At 37.8% G+C, this 24214-nt stretch overlaps 1 protein-coding gene across 1 annotated transcript in view; it reads left to right on the forward strand.

Annotated features, from left to right (window-relative positions):
• The window catches only part of LOC138700436 (uncharacterized), a 111773-nt gene that overhangs the window by 72311 nt on the left and 15248 nt on the right, over nt 1-24214 (forward strand). The gene's annotated exons all lie outside the window — the stretch shown is intronic.

Raw genomic sequence — 24214 nt, forward strand, 5'->3', positions numbered from 1 at the left:
AAACCTAGCATTTTTCACTCTTTCCTATTTTTTATCTTCCTTTAAGGGAACCAGGTAGTGATTTTTAATTTTGTATTTCAAAATAAAGTACAAAACTGTTCTTTAAAATAATATAAATATTATGGGGTATTTCTGCATATAACTTAAGCCTTTTAAATGATCTCTTTAAATTAGGTGGTGCATGTAATTCATACATTCTTCTTTTTTTAAAATGCAGTTTTCCATAAGTTGACATTTTTCAAACTTAAGTGCATTTTTCTCTGAAACTACTGAATCAATTTACATGAAACTTTTACAGTGTTATCTGCAGCCTGTGTTCTACATAGTACACCTACGGGTTTAAGAATATCACACACATAACACGAGAAAAAATGTATATAAATTGAACAAAATTGTAAAAAAATGTTAAGCAAAGTTCAGTATTTTTTTCTGCTTCACTAGGGGTGAAATATTTAAATAAATTTTGCTTTAGAATTTACAATACACATTACTAGATAATTATAAAAAGTACAAGGCATATGAGAGAAGATTGTAGCAAGTAATGTGCACCTGAAGAATCAGGTACACTTAGCAACATGGGAAAACAGGTTATCAGTTAGGACCTTTCTTTCGCACTTGGATACAAAACAAATTAGTTGTCTTCTATACCACTGAATTCAAAATGATTGATTGTATAAACCTAGAAATTTTTATTCCATTCTGACCACTAGAAGCCTAGAAATACTGAACTAAACTTTTGTATTGCAATTTTTTAATCGCACAAGCACCACTACCCAGTTCCCTTAAGTATCCGCATATGATCCATGTATCTCAATGTCGTCTCTCTGATTTCATATCTCCCGAACTTTCCTCCCGCTCTCCATTCCTTCCAGTACATCCTCAGTAGGAGTTTCTTTTACCCAGTGGTCCAGCCAATTCCTATTCCTCTTCCTGACCAGTTTCAGCATTATTCTTTCTTCACCCATTCTTTCTAGCACAGTTTAATTTCTTATTCTATTTGTCCATTTCCCACATTCCATCCTTCTCCATATCCACGTTTGAAATGCTTTTATACTCAGTGCATTTCGAACTGGCGTTTCAAGGTCACGTACAAGCCATGCAGGAGTCACTAAATTGACAATTGTGAACTAAAGCACTGGTAATCCCGGCTGTCCCCGCTGACTTTAGTTGAGGATGGTCCAAGAATTGGGTAAGCACGCGTGGGAAAGGCAGTCAATTGCTTGACCTTGATCCACCAGTTCGAAATACGCTGACAATAGTCGTTTCTCTTCACATGTTCACATGTTCACATGTCCAATACAATGTCAACTCCACACAAAGCACTTTACTAGTCTTGTCCTCAGTTATTTTTCCAGACACACACAAGATGCCTCTTTTTTTATTAAAAGCTTCCTTTGCCATTACTATCCTCCTTTCGATTTTCTGGTAGCAGCTCATGTTACTGCTTATAGTACACCTCAAGTATCTGAAGCTGTCCACTTGTTACGCTGCCTCATTTCAAATTCTCACGTTTATTTTTTTAGTTTTCTTCCGACAATCATGGTCTTCGTATTGTTTGCATTTGTCTTCATCCAATATTGCTCACAACTGTCATTTAGTTCCAGTAGCATATCCCTTAGTATCATCTCCTCTTCTGCTAGCAACGTCACATCTTCAGCAAATCTTATGTACTTATTCTTCTTCCTCCTACTATCACCCCTGTCATGTTCTGGAAACAGTTCTTCACTACAGTCTCCGAACAAAGGTTTAATGGGGTATGTGATAAAAGACATCTTTGTCTTACTCCTCTCCCTATTCCACTTCCCTCAGATAATTTTCTCCTCTTCTAAGTTTGAGTCGTTTTATATAGAGTTACAGAATAGCCGTCGGATTTCTCGTAGTACTGCCCTTTGGAGCTGAGTGAGTGGTTAAAAAGCCCAATGACCTCAGACGGGAAGTGAGATCTCAATAACTCCAATGTTTACTCTTGAGCGGAACTCTGGTGAAGATTGACATATCAAAACTTACCAGAATATCGAATTGATTTATTGTGATGCTCTGTGATTTCAAGGTGTGATGAACCCCGCCGAATTCGTACGTGGTGGCTACATTTTCCCACAAGAGGGTGTAGAAGACTGGTAAGGTGTTTCTCCAGCCGGTAGGTGGGGAGCCTATGGCACAGACAATAGGTCTCAGTGAAACTTCCTTCTTGTGAATTTTCGGCAACCCGTATAGTCAAGGCGTCTTTTGGAATGTGGAGTAAAGGACTTCGTTACTTAAGCTGGCTGGTTGTCCTTCTTTAGTAAGGCTGATGTGCGCCTTTCTATGGAGAAAGGCAAGCGGTTGGGACTAGGAACAAGCTTGTGATTGACCCATGGCGATAATCATTACTGAACGATTATAATTATATCGAATAGACATAGTTCCATGGCACTTCAAGTTAGCAGAGCTAGTTATCGAAAGCTTCAAAGCAACTATCCAACTTACCTGGCTGAGAACCCGAGAAGAATTATTCCATATCCAATGCCGGGAAAGCCTCTAGTCCTTACTTACGTACTTACTTACAAATGGATTTTAAGTAACCCGGAGGTTCACTGCCGCCCTCACATAAGCCACCCATCGGTCCCTATCCTCAGCAAGATTAATTCAGTCTCTACCATCATATCCTAACTCCCTCATATCCATTTTATATTATCTATCCTCCCATCTACGTCTCGACCTCCCCAAAAGTCTTTTTCTCTCCAGTCTCCCAACTGACACTCTATTTGAATTTCTTAATTCGCCCATACGTGCTACATGTCTTGCCGATCTATAACGTCTGGATTTAATATTCCTAATTATGTCAGGTGAAGAATACAATGCGTACAGTTCTATATTGAGTAACTTTCTCCATTCTCCTGTAACTTCATTCCTCTTAGCCCCAAATATTTTTCTAAGCACCTTATTCTCGAACACCCTTAACCTCTGTTCTTCTCTGAAAGTGAGACTCCAAGTTTCACAACCATACAGAACAACCGGTAATATAACTGTTTTATACATTTTAACTTTCAGCTTTTTAGAGAGCAGACTGAATGACAAAAGATTCTCAACGGAATAATTGCAGGCATTTCCTATATTTATTCTGCATTTAATTTCCTCCCGAGTGCCATTTATATTTGTTACTATTGCTTCAAAATATTTGAACTTTTCCACCTTTTCAAAGGATAAATTTCCCATTTTTATATTTCCATTTCGTACTATGTTCTGGGCACGAAACATAACCATATACTCGTACTTTGTCCTTTCAACATTTACTTCCAAACCTATCTCTTTATATTATAAAATTATTTATTTTGAAAATAAACTTCTATTTGATTATGTACTTCATTTTGGTTCACTCAGTAGGAAAACTTGGCGTTTCTACCCTAACGCCTTCATTACAAAGAAAAAAAAAAGTAAAAATACATTAATAAATTAAATTATTTTGAATTTGTGAGGAATTAGTCCAATTAAAATATTATAATATGAATATTGCATTTATTTCTTCTTTCTCTTCAATTTGAAAAACATTGATGAACAACTCTGAATAAATAATAAAGAGTTTTAACTCTTGAGTTAAAAATTAGTGGTCCGCGAAAAAAAAGGAAAAGATTAAGAACCCTTGCTTTATTATTTATTTCACTCGCTGCGTGTTTGGATCTATTTCTGATTTGCAAAGGATAGACACTTTAAAATGTACAGGTATAAGTGAAAATTGTTACATATTAGTTGTAATATTGTAACAAAATTAATCCTATACGCAATTTTCCGGGTCTGACCCCATAGGAAAAAGCCCAAAAAGTTATAAAAAAATTGAACATATCTTGTTTGGAGGCTCTAAGACAACAATAATGATTGAAGGGGGAATTTGCAAACAAAGTTTGGTTGTGCTGTATGTGAAGAAAATATGTATTAGTTTATACCTCGAGTCCCTGGATGGCATTGTACGTTGTACACAATGTCGCAAATAAACGTCAGAGTTTCCACTATTACTTTATATCAGGGGCGTATTCTGCGGACTACCGGGGCTACCGGCGGTAGCCCAAGGAAATTACAAAAGAAAAAGTTTATAATATAACATAATGTAATAATTTTGTATTATTAGTTTTACCACAGTAATTAAAATTAAAGTAATTGTTAGATTTATATGCGCTCTCTGCTCTCGAAAAGAAACAAGTTGTCAAGGCGGCATCACTGGAGAAACCGCTTGCTACGTGAGGTAGTCTGTGACCGTACCGCGCACGCTGTCCGGTCGCACAACTGCCCATCCCCCCGCTCTCTTCTGTTTCCAACGTGCAGTGTAAGGCCGGGTGAGTTGCCGCTCTCGTGATCGGTTTCTTTGCAGGCGCGAAGCAACAGTACGCTTAGCACGCTAGCTCATGAATGTAATTGTGTTCTTGCAGTGCAGTATTTTAAATTTGTGATTTGTTCGAGTGTCTAAGAGTTATATTAATTGTGAATTATTAAGTTTTTTATTTCCCAGTTAAGTGATATTGTGAAAAATATGGCAGAACAAGTTTCTGGAGAAGTTTGTGTTGAAAATGACTGTGTAATAGAAGGTTTATTAAAAGTGCCTTTTAACCGTCGTACATACAACGAGGAAGTTGAAATTGTGACAATGGAAAGACCAACTCCTGAGTTAAATTTGTCCATGGACGTAAAAGAAAAACAGCGTGAGTACACACGCCATTTCACTTCAACATCATATGGTAAGTGGAATTGGTTGTGTGGTAGTTCTAAACTGTCTAAACTATTTTGCTGGCCATGTTTGTTATTTAGCCGCGAAACTAATGTGTGGTCAAAAGAGGGTTTTCTAATATCAACTCCCTTCGAACGGCAGTCCTAAAACACGACAAATCAAAAGCTCATATTTGTAGTAGCATGAACTTTGCAAACTTTGGGAAGACAAGAATTGATTTACAGCTAGATAAGCAAAAAGCTCTACATATCAACCAACACAATGCTCCTGTGGAAAAAAAAATCGGGAGATTTTACTGCATCTTATTAACGCAGTCTGCTTTCTAGGAAAACAAGAATTGGCTTTTCGGGATCATTATGAGAGTGTGGAATCAGACAATAGAGGAAATTATATTGAATATTTAAGTTCCTTAAGTGAATTTGACCATTTACTGGCCAATCATCTTGAGAGTTCAACAGTATTTCGTGGTACTTCTCCCGCAATTCATAATGACTTCATATTTGCTATAAGTGGGGTTATGATAAAGGACATAAAATCTGAAATGGAAGAAGCACCTTTTGCGGCCATTGTGGTTGATGAAACAAGTGACTGCTCTAATCAGAGTCAATTGTCCACTGTTTTAAGATACGTCGATAGTACTGCCAATGTACAAGAACGGTTTATAGGATTCACAAATGCCAGTTCGGGCAAAACTGCTTCTGCTTGGTTTCAGCATGTGGAAGGTGTTATAGCAGAATACAATGTCGGCAATAAGTTAATTGCACAGACATACGATGGTGCTTCAGTTATGGCGGGAAATATTAATGGCTTAAAAACAAAAGTTCAAGGAAAGTATCCTCAACCACTAATTTGTCCATTGTTACAGCCATGTTCTCAATTTAGTTTTGCAACAAACTACTTCATCCATTCCAGAATGCCGCATTTTTTTCAAAACACTGTCGGGTTTAGCTGCATTTTTCTCATCATCTCCTAAAAGATCAGAAAAACTCAAGAATTTATGAAAAAGAAACTCCCAAAAGTAGCACCAACTAGATGCAATTTTACATCTCGGCTTGTAAATACAGTAAAGTAATACAGAGAACTGACTGCTTTCTTTGAAAATATCATTTGTAATGACTCTGAAGAAAACTGGGTTGATGATGTAATTGTGCAGGCTCAAGGATATTTGTATTTTTTCACACAGTTTCAGAATATATTTCTTCTTGAAGTCTATGCTAGAGTGTTCGCACATACAGATGTGCTCTACAATATTCTTCAGACAAAAAGTCTAGACATAGCATACTGCTTGCAAGAGGTATCAAAGTTAAAAAAATACTATATTCGAGTTCAGACGTAGTGGGTTTCCGTCCATATGGAGTAATATGGAAAATGAAAATTCTTCAGCCAATACAATGGAACCACCATTAAAACGAAGAAAAGGAGATGATGAATTGAAATACAGGCAGCTGTACTACAGCATACTAGATCGTATGTACATGGAAATTACTGACAGATTTTCTAATTATGGAAAGCTTCAGTTCACATATCTTCTAGATTCTCAAAAATTTTCTGCTTATAGAGAAAACTTCCCGAATGAGGCACTAAACAAATTATTTCAGTCCTATAACAGTCACTTTGATCAAGTACGTTTGAAAAATGAATTAAGTGTAATATATTCAGCAGAGGTCTTTGATTTTTCGAACAAACCTATCCATGAAATATTATCTGCCATATATGAAAACCAGCTGAACCAAGTTATTCCTGAAGTCCTTAAATTGGCAACATTAATTGAAGGGTCCAGGGGAAAAACGTGCTAAGTCCAATTTTATCAATTTTTTGTTTTGGATGCCATGTAATACCTCAGGCAATAGAGATTTCAGTGGTTTAATTGTGCAGAGTAAAAACTTGATTAAGACAGAAATATTTGAAAAATGATAACTCAGAGACAATAGAATGTAATGGACCTTGAAACTTTAAACTTGCTCTCCTGTAAAAACAGTAAAATGTGACTTAGCATGTTCTTCCCCTGGACCCTTCAATTGTGACAATACCAGCTACGTCAGCATCAGTAGAAAGAACATTTTCTGCGTTGAAGAGAATAAAATCCTACTGTAGATCAACTCATACACAAGAACGTTTATCCGGCTTGGTACTGATGTCCATTGAAAAGTAATTTCTACAGAAACTTCGCAAGCGGCCCAACTGTAATTTCAATGACGAAGTCATCAAAGTATTTTCGTCCCAATCAAGACGTCTGAAATTCATGTATAAATAGGTAAGGAATTTTATTATAGGGACTTTAAAATATATTTTGTGTAATAATAGGGTCAGTGGTAGCCCAGGCCCTTAAACCAGTATACGCCACTGCTTTATATCCTATTAGAGGAAGGTTTACATTATTGTCACAAATTGAACATAGTGTGTACTTAACTTACACTAGAGAGGATCAGACACGATTCTTCCGACGCCGGGGTGGAATCCGGTGTGGCTTAGTGGATAAAGCGTCAGCACGTAGAGCTGAAAACCCGGGTTCAAATCCCGGCGCCGGAGAGAATTTTTCTCCGTTCCATTATTCTTTCATCCAGGATCAGAGTAGTTTATTGTCACTTCGGTTGTATAAATCAATGTAAACTGGAAAATGCTGGTGACTGCATTTACAAGACAAGTTAAGACAGTAACACTACGCACAACAACAAAATTCAGTTCTATCTTTGAAACCGTGACACAGTAGATTTTACTTCTGAGATGTTAGTTACATTTCACTTCCGAAACATGCAACTAACAAAAATATAATATTATGATTATAAACACTGAATATTAAAACTTAGAGCATATCGAAGAGAAGTTAAAAATGTAAACATTTAGCTTGTTGCCATTTTTAATCACAGAGGCAGCTGGCGTTGCGATGAATTAGCAAAATAATGCCGTGGCAATTGCAAGGTCTGTTTCCGCGAAGATAGCCAAATAAACAGCGCCTGCGATTATCGTTCAGAGGTATTCGTCGGATGTATGGTTTCTTTCAAAGAGTACATGCTACCAGGACTACAAGTGTCGTTAAAAAAGTAATGCCCCACATTATTTTCTCAGCCATTAACAAAGATAGATAAGTGCACTTTGATGGCTTGAAATCTAATGATAACTTATTCCCGCGCGTGTCCGAGCTGCAAGTCATTCTGACAGCGGAGCTGTAGTGAACTGTTGAAATGGCGTCTGTTGCAGATTCCCGTTATACAAGCAGCAAGCAGTAATTCAATTTTTGGTTCTCGAAAAAGAAAATGTGATTAACATCCATGAACATTTGTGTGCAGTGTATGGTAGTTGTGCAGCTGATAGGAACGGTGTTAGGCGGTGGGCTCAAACAGATTGGGCGTCAAGAAGTGCAGAAACCGAGCTCCGATATCTGCCGCGTACTGGACGCCTTCCATAGCTAACAGTCCAGACATGATGAATCGCGCAGATTCCTTATTATTCGTGCGGATCGGCGCATCACAACACGATAAACGGCCCTATAACTGTCGATAAGCATTGGAAGTATTGTTGTTCAATTATATTGAGGCTCTGGAATATACAAATATTCAAAAGTCTGCTCAAAATGGTTACCACAAAGTCTCAACGAAAACCACAAGCTGCAGAGAATAGCCATTTCTTCTGAATTGTTAGAGCGATTTGAGGCCGAATGGGAGACCTTTTTGTTCCGGAACGTAATTGTTGAAGAAACTTGAATGCATTATTTTGAGTCGAAGACAAAAAGGCAGTCAATGGAGTGCCATCATTCTAATCGCCCAGAAAGAAGAAATTCAAGACAGTTCCTCTGTAGAAATAGTCGTAGTTACTGTATTTTGGGATTGTGAAGGAGTCATACTTGTGTATAACGTGATGGCAAGAAGAGCAACCACTAACTCGGAGGCGTATATAACATACTGAACAATCTCAAGAAATGTTTCCTGAGAGTTTGGCCTTACAAGAATTCAGCAGAAATATTACCGTATTCCAATATTATAATGTATGCCCTCACATAAGCCTGTGAACCCGGAAACAGACCACCAAAATGGGTTGGACTGTGCTGTCCCATTCGCCCTACAGCCAGAATCTGTCACAATCAGATTTTATTTTCATCTCTGGGTTTCTTAAAGATGCTTTGCGTGGGAAGTGACAACAGCGTAATTGATGCAGTGAGGAAGTGGCTACGCATGCAGGACAAGAGCTAGTACCGGCAAGAAATACATGCACTCATTTCCTGCTGGCGTAAGGCCGTACAACGTGATGTAGACTTTGTAGAAAAATAGTATGTGAAGAAGAAACATCCATTTACATTTTCGTCCAACAGTAACAATTTTCATCAAATATATTGTGATAAAAAATGTGGCGGATTACTTTTTTAACGACCCTGGTATATAGGTTACACTTCAATGACTAAATACATATGTATTTAGTGAAGCCGATTGGCTAATGGGGCAACCCCGATGGTAGGCGATTCTTATACAGGACTTACATATTCCATTTGGCGGTGTATCTAATGATTTTAACTGTGATATTTAATTGAGACACATTTGGCAGCAGTGAAATACGATTTCTGCTTATTTCTACGGGCATTCACATGCGGCAGTATGTGTAGTTGTGTCATATACGGCTGTTATAATAGCTCTCTGAAGAAAATCCTAGGACCTAGGTGTTATATTCCATAGATAGTCCGTCGACTTAGCTCTGTGGTGGCGTGTCTGCCTCCAGACTAGTCGGCCCGGGTTCGATTCTCGACAGGGTCAGAAATTGTCTTGTAAAATTTCTACCTCGGGACTAGAAGAGATGGCTGTGCACAATTTCTAATCACTAAATTGTGCACCATTATGCATGGGTTAAATTCCAAATCTCTCCGCAGTGTATATGAAGGGAAGGTATAATGTCACTATTGAGAGTGATTCGTCCGTCGGATGGGGACGTTAAACCTGGCGGCCCCCTTGGTGCTATTCGACAGGAGTAGGCTCCGTGACGGAAGCGGGTTTCTCCTTCTCCCTTCCTCACCTTCATCATCAATCTCACCCATTCCCTACACTACACTTACATGAACACTTCGGCGTGGCTCAGTCGCTTGCCTGCCGGTCTGAAGTTGCGCTCGGGCGCGGGTTCGATCCCCGCTTGGGCTGATTTTCTGGTTGGGTTTTTCCGAGGTTTTCCCAAACTGTAAGGTGAATTCCAGGTAATCTATGGCGAATCCTCGGCTTCATCTCGCCAAATACCGTCTCGCTATCACCAATATCATCGACGCTAAATAACCTAGTATTTGATACAGCGTCGTTAAATAACCAACAACAAAAGGAACACTTAACATACATTCACTCTAGTACATGACATAACACTTCACAGATACACATCATGTATAACGTGGCCCGCCGAAGTGATGTGCAATTTTAAAATGGGTCACAGTTCTGCCATCTATCCGCAGTATGCGGCACCCTAATCACGCAAAATGAAGTGGGTAGGCATTAGCACACACACGTTCCATGGATATATGGTTGTTAACACCTAGTAAATTGGTGACATTTAACAATATAACGAATGACAACGCTCCTCAATTTTATAAACATTTATATTTCAGATTTCATACAATCCTGACGTTAAAGAAAAATGGATTAAAGCCGTACGAAAATAAAAATGGGAGTCGATTCGTCACAGTCGGCGTGCTCACAGAGTCAGACATCGACCGCTTTTCCTTACTTTGTTTCAGCATAAAAATAGACACGATTTAAACGATTCATTTTGTTTATCATCATTATGATAAAGGCTTGAACTCTGTATAAATGTACTGTGTCTTACATTCGAATCTTCTTCTTCTTCTTCTTCTTCTTCTTCTTCTTCATCTTCAATTGCAATTTAAAGTTATTTTATTATGCAACCCTAATGTAAAAATTAATGTAATATACTGTATAGTTCAGCCTTACGCAGCCAATCTAGAATAGTTCTGCTTTGTTGATTTCGAAAAAGAAAATCGTGTTAAAAATATTACATTTCGCGTTTTATCGCTAATTAGTTGTAAGCTTTTCGAAATAATTTCGTGTAAGTTGGAAAGAGATTTTACGTCAAAAAATATTGCGTATTAGGCGTCAAAATAATGATAAAAAAGCTTTCATTGTTACTTGCCATTTAGGAGCTATACTTTTTTCTTTAAGACGCAAATGCTCTTTATTTTTGAAACGATGTTAAGACACACTGTTTCGTTTCTCCCAGTCTACTCCAAATTACAAAATTTACACATTAAAAAATTAGTCTCAGATATATAAAGATCCTCACTAGCAAATTCTGTAGCTCTGGAATGAAGTGTAACTGTCCACATTCGACCCATCTTTACAACTGAATGTTGGAAATAATTCCTAAAATAATAACACTCTTGTCCTTAATCTATGGTTTGTTAACAGCGATCATCGTCGGCGTTATAAACGCTGGCGATGATCGTCAGGAAGTGGTTTCTTTATCAGCGTACAATCGCTGTCAATTCTCATTTGTTTTGCTGCCATAACTCGATTCAATATTTCTACATGGCCTTCTCTAAATATCGATTATTGAACATTTTTGTGGCTATGTGCGTCCTGAATTTGCTTCAGAAACAACCTTCAGGATCTGCGTGGCGTCCAACGATCTACGTTGGCGATAATCGCTGTAAAGAAACCGTGCGGATTCATTTTAACCAACGAGTTAGAAAGAGAAGACTATAGAGTGGCCATGTTGTCCTGTACAGCGCTCTTTGCGGTGCCACCGCGAAACACGGCAGATCTGAGCTAAGCGCCCACCTTTGTAAAAATTCGTCTGCTTACAGTGTTGTATAACGGAGGTAAGAGGTACAAAAAAACAAAGAAAAAACATGCCTGTTGTGTGTGCTGCATATAACTGCAATGTCAAAAGGAAAAAGACAACTGATATGTCATATTTCATGTAAATTTTATGAAGTTAAGTGCATAGCTTTGTTAATTAGCAGCATTTCTTTTTCGTGCATAAATGTGTAACAACGCCCGGCATAAACAAAATAAATGGTTCACTGGTAATGTACTTAAACTAAATACGGATAAAACCAATACAATTCCGTTTCAGACCCAGTGAAAAACAAATAGCAATACAATAATAAAACTGTATTTCGACACCGGCATCCTTTATTTCTGCTCCTTCTGTCCTTACTGCTTATACAAGAAGACGATGAGCTGTAGCTTATAAGAAGTAGGCCTATTTCGAAGACAAAGGATTAATCAAATAAATGGTTCACTAGCAATAAAGTTAAACTAAATACGGATAAAACCGCTACAATTCCGTTTCAAACCTAGTAATAGCAATCAAATATTAAAATTGTATTTCGACACTCGCATCCAAAATAACGCAAAACTCTGGGGTAGGTCGTATTGTTGTTAGTATTTTGACTGGAAGGACATTAAAGAACATAATTGAGCACCCACGTGCAATAATGGGGTAAGTATGAATATATTTCGTAACTACTTACCCCATTATTGTACGTAGGTGCTCAATTATACACTAATAATTATCTGTGGTGCCACAGCCCTTGAAAGACTCAGACAGACCAGCCGGCTGTTGGCCTCACGTTCACATTTCGATAATAATTATACTTTACTGTAACAAAAAAACTGAAAGCGTGTTTTGTCATGTTTCACCCACGTTACAAGCTTGGAGGTAAAGGTTGTTTACTACAGACAGGACCTACTTTCATTCTATATCTTATGATATAGTAAATAGTTTTGCAACGTGTAGAGACTGGGAAAACAATTTAATAAAATCATCCGAATCATACTCGTTCATTTTATAGGCAATCTTGCAGGTCGCATTTAAAAGAACCTAGGAATATTAACATTTTCTTCAGTATATTTGCTAGGACTTCTTGTCATACTACATGGCAATTTTGCTTAGGTTATTCTTTTAAGCATTCCTTCTAGGAATAGCTCAAGTGTTTTAAATTTAGCGTACATAAGTTTAGATTAAGTTCCTAGCACGTATTTGACGAAATACTAGGTTTTTCCACTTCAGTTTAACTGATTTATGTAAACGAAATTAAGACAGCTGACGATTCTAATGTCAGTTATCACCACGCCCACTTTGTTTTGGGCTCATAAGTTCATTACCGACGGTCGTTCAATTTTCTTCACACATGGCGGCGCAATGACCACTCTATATCTTTCTCTTTCTAACTCGTTGATTTTAACTGCTAGCAGCTCCAGGTGACAGCGATGTGCGTCCGGCGATGATCGTCGTAAACAAACCGCAGTTTTACTACAAGGTGGTTATAATCACAGTCTAATACAGTCACGCAACTCATATGTGTAAAATATGCCAACATTTGACAGTTGGCGCGACAGTAGCCCTCTAGCGGCAGGCAAGTTAAAAGTGTGCACACGACATATAACACATCAGAAAACGGGTTTTGCGTAATTTATTTTATATTTTTATGCTATACAATAAGTATATATGGTTCTTACTAATTCTATTTTAGAATCCTGGAAGAATTTCACACGCAGTTAATCTACAAGTTTCAGAAGCTGGGAATAATTCTTTCTGCTCCTTACAACTGAATCATGACCCTGATCACGTATCATGGTTTGAAATAATATAATTGTTTGTAGGTGGACGGTTAATTCAATTCATTCCTAAATATATTTATAAACCATTGGAACTCTATATTTCCTGTGAGAAAAGTCAAAATTGTAGGGCATATCTCATAGGGTACATCGCGTGGTGAATTTCTCTCCCTATTTCCCGGGAAATTAACTATTTTCCATGCCGCAAATTGGAGTAAACTCGACCGCTGAGGTAAACTTAAAAATAAAAAAGGGGAAGATTTAAACCTTAATTTGACAGACATTGATTTATGAAGTTCATTATTTTTCAATGTTTTAATTATTATTTTGAGTCGCTAATAGTGCTGATATTATGGTTTAAATTTTTATGGAAAGTTTATCGCATTTTACATTACATTTCCAGTTTTCACACATAAGCTTAATTTTAACTTACCCTATCTATATAATACGTAATTTACATGCACTTACTGTTATTATGACGTAGGTGAGAACAAATGAATACACAACTTTGTTGAAAAAATTGTAACTTCAATTAACTCAGAAAATGTAGGCCTAATTTTATTTTCAGAGCAGAAGTGGTGTAAGTAAAAATTGGGTAATGAGGGTTAAAGTAAACATTCAGTAAAATACAGCGCAAAGTAGTTAATATTGAATTTATTTAAACTATTAGTAGTCAGTGAATAGCACGAAGGATATATTAATTGCTACTTTGCGCTGTATTTTACAGAATTTTTAATTTAAACCTCATTACCTAATTTTGACTTATACCACTTCTGCTCTGAACGGCTCAATTATTTATTTATTTATGTATTCATCTAAGCGATAACAGCTCCCTGTATTAACAGGCTGCCACAGAGACAGAGCATATTGAGCAATAGGCAGTTGGAAGTATAATGTAAAATCAACACCAATAACAGTCATGCAAATTATTACAGAAAAGATTGCTGTTTATATTAAAATTTAAAAAGGCTCTTTTATTTCTTGAGAACTTAATACGTCTGCCACATGAATCTACACCAACACATCAGAAATTTATCGACACAGTCTGGATTTATTCAAGAAGTGAATATTTTGCAAAAGGATTATAATACGCCATGAAATCTTGAAAAAATTAACATCCTAATCCCTACTTGAATGCAATATAACATTCAACTTTTGAAAAATATAGAGAAAAAAAAACACGAATACAAAAATTATGGAATTACTTGCATTATAAACTGTAGATACATTATCCAAAATCGGAATGGTTACACATTTACACATGATCTCTGAAAAACAATAATATACTGTAACAGGTATTTACTTTGTTTTTATTTAAACTCTCCTTCCTGACATACAAATAGGTAACTGATAACTAATAAATGTTTTAACGAACACAATACGTAGGCTACCTACAACGTGGATTATTGGTTATGACTGAGTTATGATTTTCTCTTGGTCTTTAGGGAATCTGAAGAACGACAAATTCGGAGATTTAAACTTGTTGTTACTGCAATTTTCGTCATTGCACACATTGCCTTTATTCCGACGCATGATTAAAACGTTATTATAACATCTCGCATACCTTTAAAGCACGTGCTGGCTGTATCAATCCTATGACCAGTGCCTTGCCTGCCGCTTGAGCGCTAGTGTCGTGAATGTTGGCAAAAAAAGTGTTGAAGTTGCGCGACTGTATATATTAGACTGTGGTTATAATTAAACTGACGGTGTTCAGCGTGGCACAGAACGGAGTCTAATGATCGTAAGAGTGTGAAACTTCGTAGATATGGTAATTAACCAATGAGCTCGCGAATTATGCTACAAAATAATTAATTCCAAGTCTCGCCACCAGGTGTAAATATGGCGCTGTAAGCAGTCAAAATGTGAAATTGACTGTAACTCTGACGTCAGTATGTTTTTCCGGTTGCATTTCACTGCGTCAGTTCTCTGTTGCTTGGTGACGCGTGTTGATTCCTTTAGCGAAGTGAATGTTCGTTGAAAATTTAGAAGGTCGAACTTCTCCTTATGAAACGCAATGACTATTGAGAAGAGAGACCGTGCACTGCTAGTGAAGTTGTTTTAACCAGAATGACAGCAATAGCAATGCTGCATCGCGGGAATATCGCCGACAGAAACAGTTGAGAAGAGGTCCCATGTCAATTAATGGGCTGAAGAAAATGATGAAAAAATTCGAGGAAACAGGCGAATTAGGTGTCGCACCAGAGAGAGGATGGCTGACATAAAGGCTAGCATACAAGGACATGTCGCTCTGATTTCTCCAGGTATGCTGCGAGCAACTGTCGACCATGCCGTGTTACGGATGCAACATGTTGCTGAGGTGGGAGGCCATATTCAACAGTGTTTGTAACCATAGTCCCTAATAAACGTGCCGATATCATGTGTTTGATCTTTCCTGCCTTTTTCCTGCGCCCATACCACGTTCTGACAGGTTATAGCGCCATATCTTCACCTGGTGGTAAGATGTGGAACTAATTTTTTTGGAATAATTCGCGAGCGCATTGCTTAATTAGCATATCTACGAAGTTTCACACTCCTACTATCATTACAGTCCGTGCTATGACACGTTGAACACCGTCAAGGTGATTATAATTAAACTGACGGGGTTTCAATTGATGCACAATATGAATTTTGTAGGGATATAAGTGTAAAATGCACCTCAAAATCTTGCGAACTGTTGACCAGGGGAGCGACAATTCACGTGACACAGCTCGAGCACTGGTTACAGAATTTGAGTCATGTGTTACACGGTCAGCTACAGCTACAGAAACTTCGTCAACGACTTCCATGGGGATCGGCCGTCATCCTCTCACTGGCGCGACGTCTAATTCACCTGTTTCCTCGAATTTTTTCATCATTTTCTTCGGCCCATTAATTGACATGAGACCTCTTCTCAACTGTTTCCGTCGAAGAAATTCCCGCGATGCAGCGTTGCTAGTGCTGACATTCTGGTAAAACAACTTCACTAACAGTGCGAATAGGGTTTATAAAGAATGGACACAGAGCGAATTTTCCTGCGTTTTGTTTCTCTGTGCGCCAGCGGCTAGTTCCACTTTCAAGCGCTAGAGGTAGTGTAATCGAGCATACGCTAAGATAATTAATTGAGAATAGAGTTAAGGCACACGATCCAAACATCGCCTACCTTATTGCATAATCCAGTAACGCTTTGCTTCAAATAAATTAAAGTTAACAGCTTTTCCTTATTTCTCAGTGACAAACTAGTTGTAGTAATAATATTTTATATTTCAGATATAATGCATTATATTATAAAATAATATAATACATTATAAAATTAAGTATCGAATTCGTTTAATATTTGTATAATAATATAATATAGGTATATGGTTTTGCTTCTCGTAAGAGTTTTGTTTTTCCATTTTCAGCGCTATCAAATCATTACATATTTTAATTGTTGTTGGGGTCAACGTCTCAACTCTCATTATAAAGCAACTCTAGAGTCTAGACATTGCAGTTAATGAAGGATTTATTGTTTTATGGATCCAATTTATTTTATGAGTACATAATATACCTAGATGTATTAATTGTATGTGTTATATTTCCGCTGTGTCGACTGCTAGCTGGTGTGATGTCAGCGCCAACTCTAGGGAGAAAGCAGAATCTGACGCTTTAGCTGGCTTGAAGGTCATTGAAAACAGTCCGGCTACATCAAAGGTACCGATGCGACGTGTACATTCTTTATAATCCCTATTCGCTGGTCTCTCTTCTCAATAGTCATTGCGTTTCACATGGAAAAGTTCAACCTTCTAAATTTTCAACGAACATTCACGTCACTAAAGGTATCAACACGCGTCACCAAGCAACAGGGAACTGACACAATGCAATGCAACCGGAAGAACATACTGACGTCAGAGTTACAGACAATTGCACGTTTTGACTGCTAGAGCGCCATATTTACACCTGGTGGCGAGACTTGGAACTAATTATTTTGTGGCATAATTCGCGAGCGCATTGGATAATTAGCATATCTACGAGGTTTTACACTCCTACGATCATTAGAGTCCGTTCTGTGCCGTGCTGAACACCGTCAGTTTAATTATAACCACTCTGTATAACTCCAACAAACAAAAGCAACCTTTCAGATGGAGAGTGTCTTTTTCCAAACGAGTTAGAAAGAGAATATAGAGAGCCCAAGTTGTCCTATACAGCGCTCTTTGCGGTGCCACCGCGAAATATGGCAGATATGAACTAAGAGCCCACCGTTGTAAAACTTCGTCTGCTTACAACGTTGTGTTTACGGAAGTAGAACTACGAAAAAAAACCAAAACAAAAAATAAACATGTCTGTTGTGTATGCTGCATATAACCGCAATATCAAAAGGAAAAAGACAACTAATATATCATATTCCAGGTAAATTTTATGAAGTTAAGTCCATAGTTTTGTTAATTAGCAGCATTTATTTTTTCATGCGTAAATGTATAATAAAGCCCGACATACATACCGTGTGTACTACAGTAGTTTTCTTTTCTTGCAGATTCTCTTTGAAAAAAAACAGGAACTAGAAAAATAGTGGGTAATAAATATGAAATGGAACAAATTGTGTCCCTCCGAGCATAGCTATTTGTGTTCACGACACTTCTTGTGTCCTTCCTTCCTGCTTACAGAAGAAGACGATGTGCTGTAGCTTATAAAAAGTAGACTTATTTAGAAGACAAACGATAAACCAAATAAATGGTTCACTAGTGAATGAATGAATGAATGTTAGCCATGATGTCCCATGTTGGGCACCGGCCTCCTGTGATGGGGTTAGAACCCCCTTCGACAGGGATGGCTCAAGTGTACTCGCTTGGCGAGCCAATCCAGGCGAGCTTGTCGTGTATACTACTTTTGTGATATGGTTAATAATTCTATTAGACTTTAACCAGTCTCAGCACTCTGTTCTTTGTTCATTTTTTCTTGTATTACACACATTATACTGACACTTGCACTTTGACAAACACTGATTGCTATTTACACTATTTACCTGGCACTTTCTCAACACTGACTTAACTATTTACAAAACTTCTCCTACACTTTCACTAATACTGACTTTGCTATTTACAATATCTTAACACTGGTTCCTTATCTATTTACAATGACCTTCCCTAGTTCTTTCCACAAAACTCTGTTCTTTGCTGTCCTCGATCATTGTTTCCCCGCCTCTCTGGTAAACATGTCAGACCATCTGAGCCGTGGTCTTCCCTGTCCTCTCTTTCCGACGTAGGGGTCCCACATCGTGACTGCATGGGTCCATCTTGCCTGGTGTAGTCTCGCCACATGTCCCCCCCAGGTCCACTTCGTTACCGTGACTCGTTCTGCCGCGTCAGTAGTGTTCGTCAGTCTTTGCAGTGTTTCGTTAGTCATTCTGTCTCTTAGCGTGATGCCCAGTATTTTTCTTTGCATCTTCCTCTTGCATGTTTGTATACTTGAGTGTTGTCTCTCGGTCAGTGTCCAAGTTTGGCAGCCGTATAGCAAAACTGGGATTATACATGTCTCTAGTGCCTCGAACTTGAGATTGCGGTTGATTGTCTTGTCCGTCCATATGAACTTCAGGCTCCAGAACGCCTTCCATGCCGATGAAATTCGTCTATTGATCTCTTTGTGGTTTCTTTGTGAGAAGGTAATTATTTGACCCAAATACACATATTCAGAGACATACTGCAATTCTGTGTCGCCTACTCTGACTGGGATCTCCTGTGCGTTTGTCATCACTTTTGTTTTCGTGTTGTTCATGGTCAGTCCAATATAAGTACTTTTGATATTCAGTTCCACAATCATGTTTTGCAGTTCTCCTGCTGAGTCAGCGAATAAGACGATGTCATCTGCGAACCTCAGATTAGACAGTCTTCTGCCACTGATATTGACCCCACGTTTCTCCCATTCCAAGTTTCGAAATATCTCCTCAAGTGTTGATGTAAAGAGTTTCAGAGTTATGGGATCGCCCTGCTTTACGCCTCTTTCCAGGATAAATGGTTTGCCTTTTCTCTCTGTTTTTATTTGCGCGTAACTTTGGTTGTAGATCTGAGATAGGATCTTGATGTATTTGTTTTCAATCTCTTGTTTAGTCAAAACTTGCAAGACATTTCTATGTTCAACCGAGTCAAAAGCTTTGTTGTAATCAATGAATGCTATGTACAGTCTCAGGTTGAACTCGGTTGCCTTCTCAAGTATCTGATTCACAGTCTGGAGATGATCCGTCGTACTGTATCTCGTGCGGAAACCCGCTTGTTCGGGCGGTTGATTCTCGTCTAAGATCTTCGTTAGTCGCTTAGTTAGTATCTTGGAGAACAGTTTATATAGATTAGATAGTAGGCTGATAGGTCTGTAGTTGTTTAGGTCGTCTTTCGTTCCCTTTTTGAGCAACAGTATTATTGTGCTCGTTCTCCATTGTCTCGGGATTTCTTCTGTTTCCAGAATTCTATTGAATGTAGTCAAAATCGGATTAACTATTGCATCTAAGCTCAATTTAATGTACTCATTTCGTATCCCGTCTTCTCCTGGTCTTTTCTCGTTCTTCAATTCTTTTATGGCACAGCGTATTTCACTTGCCAGAATGGAAAGAACTGGCTCATTATTTGTGTTCGTGCAGATGCTTCGGTTGCAGTTTGGTGGTAGGTTTCGTGTTGTACTTGCGTATAGATTCTTGTAAAATTCCGTAGCGGCTGCTGTAATGTCACCTCTCGGAGATATATGTTGTCCTGAGTTCCCCCTAACCCCTAGTATCCACTGCTTCTCCTGGTATAAATGTTTCTTAGCTTTCCTGGTAGACTTGAAGTTTTCAATTGCGTTGCGTGTTATGTTGGATCTGAGTTTTCGAAGGTCTTTCCGGATTTCTCTCTTTGTCTTTTTGTCTAGTTCTTTGTATTCCATTTTGTTTCTTTCTGAGTCGTCCCTGTAGTGACTTAACATTGCTCTCTGTTCGATTAGCGCGATTGTTTCCTGGCTAAGTTTGTTTCTTGTTTCTATTTTTTCCTTTGACGCTTCTGCTCAGCTTGCGAAAGGCATTGTTCCAAAGTGTCGTACAGTGCTTGTACACCTTGTTCGGGGCCAAATTCTGATTGTTCTAGGTTTTGTTGTAGGTAGGACACGAAAACATCTTTCTCTACTTCTGTTTTGTTTGGTTGCAAGTGGTACCTCCTTTTCTTGTTGATTCTCATAGTTAATTTAACCATTTGGTGGTCCGTATCAAATTTTGGGTTGTCTATCATCTGGATGTTCTTCGCACAACTCAAGTCGTCTATGAGGATGTAGTCGATTTCATTTTTGGTGGTGCCATTTGGGGCGCGCCAAGTCCATCTTGCGCTGGGTTTCTTTCTGAAGTATGTGTTTACGATTTTGAGGTTGCACTCTTGTGCGAATCTAATTAGCCTTTCTCCCCTTTCGTTTCTACAGCCAAGTCCATAAGGACCTATGTTTTCTTCGTCATTTCGTGCACGTATTCCTACTTTACTGTTGAAGTCGCCTATGATCATATTGGTCTGTGATTTGTATTTACTTAGCGTATTCTCTAGACTCTCGTAAAAGTCGTCAATTTCTTCTTCTGTACTGGACACAGTTGGAGCGTAGACCTGGATGATCGTTAGCTTCCGCTTGTTGAGTTGCAGGACCAAGACTGCAATTCGTTCTGATACTCCCACTATTTCATGAACCAGTTGTTTCGTATCGCTGTGGATTAGAAAACCCACTCCTCTCTGACTTTTCGTTTGACCAATGCAGCTGAGTAGGTTGCCATTTTCTTTTTCTGTTATCGACTCGCCCGTTCTTTTCACTTCACTTAAGCCGATCACATCAAATCTGGTGTCTCCTAAAGCATAGTCTAGTTCTTCTTCTCTTTCTATGGTACTTAGAGTTCTCACGTTTAGGGTAGCTACTATTAGTTCTTTGTTTCTTTCTTCTTGCTTGGGAGAATTGTAGATTTCTACTGTGCTCTCTATGTGTTTTGGAGTTGGGGTAAAGCATTCCAGTTTACCCATTGGTCGTTTATCATCAGTTTCTTGTATCCTACTTTTACGTTGTTTCCTTTATCTCTTTCTTCCTTAGCTATTTTCCTCAGTTTGCCTTGGATTTCTCTTTCTTGTCTGGTCATATCGTCATCTATGTATGTGTCAGAGCCTTTCAACTTGACCTTGTTCTTCATGATAGTTATTTTGTCATCTAGGTTCTTCAATTCGACTATAACCATTCCTCTTTCCAGTGTGTCTTTACCAATATAAGTTATTTTCGGGCTAGAATCTTTGTATTCTATTTTGTTTAGAATATCTTTTACTTTTTCGGTCAGTTCGTCTTTGTTGTCTGCTTCAAGAGCCTTGCTTTTGATTATGATGTTGTTTTCCTTTTCCCTTCTTTGTCTCCGTTCTTCCGCCTCTTCAAGTGCTTTCAACTTGGTTTCGAATTCTTTTAGTGTCTCTCTTGTAGTGTTGTCTAGATTAGTAATCCTCTCTTCGATGTTGTTGCATTTCTGTTCTATTTTCTTATCGAACCCTCTTATTTCCTCCTTCAGTTCCGTTATATCTCTCTTTGTTTCGTTTCTGAAGTCTTCATTTTGCTTCCTCAGATCTTTTATTTCTGCAAGGATGCTTGAGAACATGGACGAGATATCTTGTCTTTTATTGTTGCCTTCATCGTCGCTAGATATTTGCGTGTGTTTGCTCTGTTTTTTTTTTTTTTTTTTTTTCGTTTTCCCCGTCATTTCTTCTTTTGATGTTATTACGCGTTTGTCACAATGTTGTAGAGTTCGTTTCGCTTCTACTTTTTCCACTTGGTAGGCTTATTGCTGTGTAACAGCTTTTCTCCTAAGCGCACAAGATTCAACACTCATAGGGCTTCTTACTGTTTCCACAGTTCCATGCAGGGATACGATGTTTCTTTAGACACTGCTTACTTGATACCACCTATACAGGCCCAATCTATGTAGCAGTTTTTGTAATCCGCGTTTCATTCATAAATTTATACCGACAATTTTTATAGTTCCACGATTTCTCCAATTTGGCTAACAATCGTGTATGTGAAGAATGTCATATACCTCCAGATTCTGGACAATTCTTCGCCACAGAACACTCACTATCACAATATATCACTGTACAAACCTCAATCTATGTAGCTATTTCCACCATCCGAGTTCCTTCCACAAATTTATATCAACAATTTTGTCACTTTTACAGTTTTTCCGGTTATGCTAATAATCATGCATGAGTAGAATATAATATATCACCTGATTCCAGATAGTTCTTAACCACAGAAGACCCACTACCACAAAATATCACTACTTAATACTTTCCGAACTTAAAACACCTTCGTGCAACACGGCCACCCAGATCTGGAAGTCATTAGTAATGAACTTAAATTAAATACGGATAAAACCAGTAAGTTACAATTCTGTTTCAAATACAGTGAAAAACAAATAGCAATAAAATATTAAAATAATTGTATTTCGACACTCGGATCCAAAATTCCGCAGAACTCTCGTGTAGGCCGTATTGTTGTTAGTATATTGACTGGAAAGACATGAAAGAACATAATTGAGCACCCACGTGCAATAATGGGGTACCGGTAAGTATGAATGTATTTTGTAACTACTTACCCCATTATTTGCAAGTGGGTGCTCAATTATATACTACTACTACTACTACTACTAGTAGTACTACTACTACTACTACTACTAATAATAATAATAATAATAATAATAATAATAATAATAATAATAATAATCTGGGTTGACAGCCCAAGGGCCCATACAGACCAGAGGCTGTTGGCCTCATGTTCACATTTCGATAATTATACACTACTGTAACAAAAAAAAAAATTGAAAACATGTTTGGTCATGTTTTACCCAAGTTACAAGCTTGAAGGTAAAGATTGTTCGCTACAGTTAGGGCTTACTTTCATTCTTTAACTTATGGTGTAATGCATAGTTTTCGAACGTGTAGAGACTGGGAAAACAATTTAATAAAATCATCCGAATCATACTCGTTCATTTTATAGGCAATCTTGCAGGTCACATTTAAAAGAACCTAGGAATATTAACATTTTCTTCAGTATATTTGCTAGGATTTCTTGTCATACGTACATGACAATAAAATTTTCCTTAGGATATTCTTTTAAGCTTTCTTTCTAGGAATAGCTCAAGTGTTTTAAATTTAGCGTACATAAGTTCCTAATTTTAGATTAAGTTACTAGCACGTATTTGACGAAATACTAGGTTTTTCCACTTCAGTTTAACTGATTTATGCAAACGAAATTTTGAGAGCTTGATGATTCCAACCTTACTTATCGCCACGCCCACTTTGTTTTGGGCGCCAAAGCTATAGCATAGTCTAGTATATACAGTCGCGAAGCTCAATACGTAGTAAATATGCAAACATTAGATAGTTGCTCACCACTAGGATAGCTAATATCGCCTCATTACAGGCAATGCAAAATAGTACCGTCACAGTCTATGGTTTCCAGCACCCTCAAAACTCAAGCTTCGTGACTGTATATAGTAGACTGTGGCTATAGTGAGGGTCACATAAGAACATTTCCTAAACAGCAAATATTGCCGTCTTGTCAGTGTTGCCAACTGTTACCAGATATCACACGATCCTATGTACTAAATTACTTATTTACTTACCGTACTTCATGTTGGAAGGTTATTCTAAATAATTCAATAATTTGTAACATATTTTCTTAGGCAAACAATAGGAGAAAGGGATCAACATGTCAAGTATTTTGTCTGATAATACGAAATTCATTGGTTTGACTAAACAATTGACTCACGAGACCTAATCTAAAAATATATTTTGTTTGACCACATGAAATTATTAGTACTAACTCCGAAAACTTACCTGACTATAGTCTTGAATTATAACCACAACGCAACACATAAAAAATAACTATTATGCATTAATATTAATACTGATATTAATTAATTATTAGTATGTGCAAATTTCACTAGCTTCCAGTAACCGGCTCAGAAATCTAGTACAGTTTTAATTTCATG

Source organism: Periplaneta americana, chromosome 5, assembly GCF_040183065.1.
Source record: "Periplaneta americana isolate PAMFEO1 chromosome 5, P.americana_PAMFEO1_priV1, whole genome shotgun sequence".
Lineage (NCBI taxonomy): Eukaryota > Metazoa > Arthropoda > Insecta > Blattodea > Blattidae > Periplaneta > Periplaneta americana.